This window comes from Salmo salar, chromosome ssa01, assembly GCF_905237065.1.
Source record: "Salmo salar chromosome ssa01, Ssal_v3.1, whole genome shotgun sequence".
In the NCBI taxonomy this organism is placed as follows: domain Eukaryota; kingdom Metazoa; phylum Chordata; class Actinopteri; order Salmoniformes; family Salmonidae; genus Salmo; species Salmo salar.
Window position 1 is genome coordinate 55,061,448 of NC_059442.1, and position 5,627 is coordinate 55,067,074.

The window sequence follows — 5,627 nt, forward strand, 5'->3', positions numbered from 1 at the left end:
TGTGCTGGGGAGGGACTACTCTGTAAGGAGCACAGTCTCCCCAGCACACTATCATGGACAGACGCTGTAGGTTGTGTCACCTCTTAGTGGACATAGGCACAATTGCAATTTCACTCAGCAAATGTTACTCAGTTTGTTTTATATGTCCTATGTGCACTATTTGTAACATTGTAAAGAAATTAATGCACACACCCTTTTTGAAATCCATTTAAAAAAGGGTGGTATTAATAATATTGGTATTAATAAAGTTCTGTATTATCTGTAGTTTGATTTCATATGAAGAATGAACATGATAAATGATGATACAGGATAGACATTTTCCATTAACAGTTTTCAAAGGCTTCAATTCCATAGACGAGCTTAATGCTTGAATTCTTGTGATTCAGTGAGCATTTAGCCACTTTCCATCTGTGTCGAGTGAATTCTGTAGCCCTTCTGTGACCTTACGTAACCGGAAAGATACTTCAGTAAAGCCAGGTAAATGTAGAGGTGGGTGGGAATGGCATGTGATGACAGCTAGACACGCTGGGGGAAAAGCAACAGGCAGCTAGCTCAATGTATGCCTAGCGCTCCTGACTGTAGCATCACAGACCACACCGGTGAAGATGGCCCTGGGAAAGTCACCCGCGGATGGTGTCGGGAGTAAGCAGGAGTGTGCAGAGATATCCTCTGATTTTACCGTTGTCAGCTCTAGCACAGGTCAGTCCAAAACAAATTAGCTGTCAAAATTGTATTGTATCAGTCAAAGTTGTATGATGATATTATAATATTAATAACAAACTATTGTCGTAGGCCTTTCATTTATATCTGCCTGAATTACATTTTAATATTATGAATTGATGCTGTAGTATTAGTTAATAAAATGTAGGTACTTCATATTAAATTCCATTATATTTCTGGACTTTCATGAAAAAGATTCAGAAAGAACACCAACAAAAATTTTACAAATAAAATACTATAAAATACTATTTTGTCCAGTTCCCTGTTAATTCTGTCTGTTCATCATTCAGTGTAACGTGAGTAGCCCGTCAACTATGTCAACCAATTTGACAAATTAGTCACTGTTAACTTTTGTTAACTTAATCTTGTTCAAATCCCCACATCTCTGGTATCTCTTTCTCACGAGATTGAATTTGGTCAGCAAAGCCTTGTGGCTATTAGGTTGCCCGAGGTTGAAGGGAAAGATAAGGTCATGTAATCCCTCTTTTTTGAAGAACGGTCCTCGGTGAAATGTGTCCTTACAAATTTTGCCGACTTCCTATGTGGTGAAAGTGAAACACAAGTAGGCCTATAGGCCTGGCCAGCCTACATCATGAAACCTGAACTAGAGAGTATACTAAAGAAACTCAGCCAGAATGTACAGTTTAATTAAAGTCAGACTGAATGACTTTGCAGCATCCATTCAAAGTCCTCACACATTCAACCGATCCTCATCCCGACTACAGATGTGGGCAGCCCAGTCAGAAAAGTCCCATTTGACAGTATGGCCCTAGGCCTCAGCAGGCGTGGGAGAGCCTACCCATCCCCAGCGTGCAGGAGCTATCGCACCACCTGCAGTCACAAGCAGCTGGACCAGCTGGAGATGGTGTTTGGACAGAACCACTACCCCGGCATCTACTGCCGTGAGGAACTAGCGAGGCTCACCAAACTCAATGAAGCACGCATACAGTTCATTGGGCCTAGGCCTATTTATCAGTCCACACGAATTGTATTAGTTTTCTATCCTGTGTGGCGGGAGGGGGGGGGGGTGATAATACTTGCAGTTACGAACTCAAACAGTTTTAATTTACAAAAGGTTTAAATTTACAAAAGACTGTGACATACTTATTATCAATTATCCTATAAAATTGTCAAATCTCAAATTCAACCTACTTAAGACTTATTTCTTACTGTATTTGACAGGTATGGTTCCAAAATCGGCGTACCAAATACCGCAGGCAGGAGCGTGCGTCTCAAAAGGTCTTGCCAATGGGCATGATGACAGGGCACGGTGCAATATTGGGCTGCATGTGTGTTCAGTCCACAGGGATGACCTGTCAGTACTACCCTCACTCCCTGGCTCACCATATCCCCCGGTTCCCGTCTATGCTGCCCCCAGGTGGTTACTCCCACTCCCACCACACAGGCTCAACCAGACAGTGTCACTGTCCTACAGTCCCACTACAGCCACAACCCCCCCGCCAGCATGAGGAGTGGTACAACCCACTAAGGAACATTGGAGCCCCACCCAGCAACGCCTGTGTTCTCCCTGACCTCCATGACTGTTCTAGATCCTGCTTCTCACTGGAACTAACGAAAGGGCAACTTCTACATCAGGAGGTAGATAGGCTGTGTTTTTAGAAGAATTAACAGTTATTCATTGCGCTGTAGATCAGATTTTTTTTAAATACATATTTTTTTGTGTCTGTGCAGTGATAGGAACTAAGGAACATGAAGAATGTAGAGAATAGTGAAAATGACTTAACGCTTTCACCCCTTGAATACCTTCCATTGCATGTTACATGTTCTGTAACTTGCAGGTTGAAAGTTCAAGGTTGCCTAACAGAGAGACATTTGTCGGTAATCTAAATAGCATATATTTCAGGCAATCCATGCTCTTTCTCCTAACAATGTATTTTGTATTCTCACAGTAAATAAAGTGTGTATTGGGAGTGATGTTTGTTTATGTTAAAAGTGATGCTAGAAAAGGTTTTGTAGAATTTCAGCCAGTAGTTTTGAAAGTAGCGTTCATGAGTCAAAACTGGTCCCCGAAAATTGTGCAGAATTCTGTACACGTCATCCATTTCGTATGATGTTACTTCCTGAAAGAAAATATAATTTGTTTTTCTGCAATTGGTTTGACATGTTATCAAATTCAAATTAGTACAATATGTTACGAATTTATAAGTGCTTAAGATCCTGTTCAAACATAACCTACACCTCAGAGTGAACTGCACTAGCATACTCCAAAAGGCCACAGTGTGTGAATGCCACTTTGAAACATACTCAACATCAGAGAATACTTTCATATTTGTTTATTAAAAGCATATTCCACAGACAACACAGTTGCATCTGTCTACTAATCTTTTAACATTTTATAGTGTTCAATTACACATTTGTATTCAAATAAACTGAATTCACTGAACAACCAACACCGAATGATGAAAATAGAACTCTTCTGTAACAAATACTTTTTCAGTATTGGAAATGTTATACATGGGTTGAATATAGATCTGGGCCTTATAACACAAAGACCTTGTAACCTTCTAATGATCTGTAGCTGTTTGAAAGCAATGCATCTCATGAGGGGAAAAAAAATCAAGTGTGGTGTACCTACGCATAACATTGTCACTTCAATAGGCAGCTAACATTTATAGCAACACAACCATGCATTCTACTTATAGCACATCTGTCAAATTAAGTTATCCCTTGAGTAATGGCATCGCCCAGAGATCTCACAGTGCTGCAAGTGAAGTGAATCCAGTGACGAAGAAATCACAATGCGCAGTACAACACAGCTCCGGTATTACATTCAGATTCTGCTAATCTCAAGTATCAGCCCTGCTGTAAACTGTAAACGGAGTTGAGCGTTCAGGGAGGTGGGTAACAGACCACGTTAGGGACGCATATAGTGATCAGCAGAAAATGTACTAATTTGTTATTGCCTGCGTTTGACCAGAACCAGGCCTGTACAGTGCGTGGCTTTTATGTTACCTGGGTCGCTTTCTGTACAAACAAATGGGAGAAAGTGTTTTGAAAACAAGAATTAGCATACTTATATGACTAGCCGAGGTATTACTTCCTGTTTCGAAACACTGTCTTCCGTTTTGTTCCAACTCTACGCAACACTGTTCATAGCTTGTTTCTGTGATCAGACAAATCCTTCAAACCTGCTTTACCATTCCCACACTCTCATATTTATTCTGTGGTACATTATGCTGCTTCTGAGCCGTATAATTGCCACTATGAGTAATAGTAAAGGCCACACTTAAAGTTAAGGACCACAGGCAGTTGTTGTTAATGGCCTAACTTAGATATTTTGGTCCATAATCTTACAGCAAAGCATCACTTAGGTAAATATTAAATTCCAACATGACTGAACTAATTTAGCTGTTAGCATACAGCAGACAAATTTGGCAGTTTCTGTAATAATATATATATATATATATATATATATATATATATATATATATATATATACACACACACACAGTTGAAGTTGGAAGTTTACATACACTTAGGTTGGAGTCATTAAAACTTGTTTTTCGACAACTCCACAAATGTCTCGTTAACAAACTATAGTTTTGGCAAGTCGGTTAGGACATCTACTTTGTGCATGATACAAGTCATTTTTCCAACAATTGTTTACAGACAGATTATTTCACTTATAATTCACTGTATCACAATTCCAGTGGGTCAGAAGTTTACATACACTAAGTTGACTGTGCCTTTAAACAGCTTGGAAAATTCCATAAAATGATGTCATGGCTATTGAAGCTCCTGATAGGCTAATTGGCATAATTTGAGTCAGTTGGAGGTGTACCTGTGGATGTATTTCAAGGCCTACCTTCAAACTCAGTGCCTCTTTGCTTGGCATCATGGGAAAATCAAAAGAAATCAGCCAAGACCTCAGAAAATAAATTGTAGACCTCCACAAGTCTGATTCATCCTTGGGAGCAATTTCCAAACGCCTGAAGATACTACGTTCATCTGTACAAACAATAGTACGCAAGTATAAACACCATGGGACCACGCAGTCGTCATACCGCTCAGGAAGAAGACGCGTTCTGTCTCCTAGAGATGAATGTACTTTGGTGCAAAAAGTGCAAATCAATCCCAGAACAATAAGCAAAGGACCTTGTGAAGATGCTGGATGAAACAGGTACAAAAGTATCTATATCCACAGTTAAACGAGTCCTATATCGACATAACCTGTAAGGCCGCTCAGCAAGGAACAACCTACTGCTCCAAAACCGCCATAGAAAAGCCAGACTACGGTTTGCAACTGCACATGGGGATAAAGATCGTACTTTTTGGATAAATGTCCTCTGGTCTGATGAAACAAAAATAGAACTGTTTGGCCATAATAACCATCCTTATGTTTGGAGGAAAAAGGGGGAGGATTGCAAGCAGAAGAACACCATCCCAACCGTGACGCACGGGGGTGGCAGCATCATGTTGTGGGGGTGCTTTGCTGCAGGAAGGACTGATGCTCTTCACAAAATAGATGGCATCATGAGGAGGGAAAATTATGTGGATATACTGAAGCAACATCTCAAGACATCAGTCAGAAAGTTACAGCTTGGTCGCAAATGGGTCTTCCAAATGGACATTGACCCCCAAGCATACTTCCAAAGTTGTGGCGAAATGGCTTAAGGACAACAAAGTCAAGGTATTGGAGTGGCCATCACAAAGTCCAGACCTCAATCCTATAGAGAATTTGTGGGCAGAACTGAAAAAGCGTGTGCAAGCAAGGAGGCCTACAAACCTGACTCAGTTACACCAGCTCTGTCAGGAGGAATGGGTCAAAATTCACCCAATTTATTGTGGGAAGCTTGTGGAAGGCTACCCAAAACGTTTGACGCAAGTTAAACAATTTAAAGGCAATGCTACCAAATACTAATTGAGTGTATGTAAACTTCTGACCC

At 40.5% G+C, this 5,627-nt stretch overlaps 1 pseudogene across 1 annotated transcript; it reads left to right on the top strand.

Annotated features, from left to right (window-relative positions):
- The first annotated feature begins 605 nt into the window (after positions 1-605).
- On the top strand, positions 606-3,714 carry LOC106605358 (homeobox protein prophet of Pit-1-like; annotated as a pseudogene). Its single transcript, XR_006770158.1, has 3 exons — positions 606-699; positions 1,446-1,668; positions 1,878-3,714. The product of XR_006770158.1 is annotated as a homeobox protein prophet of Pit-1-like (transcript).
- Positions 3,715-5,627: the final 1,913 nt, after the last annotated feature.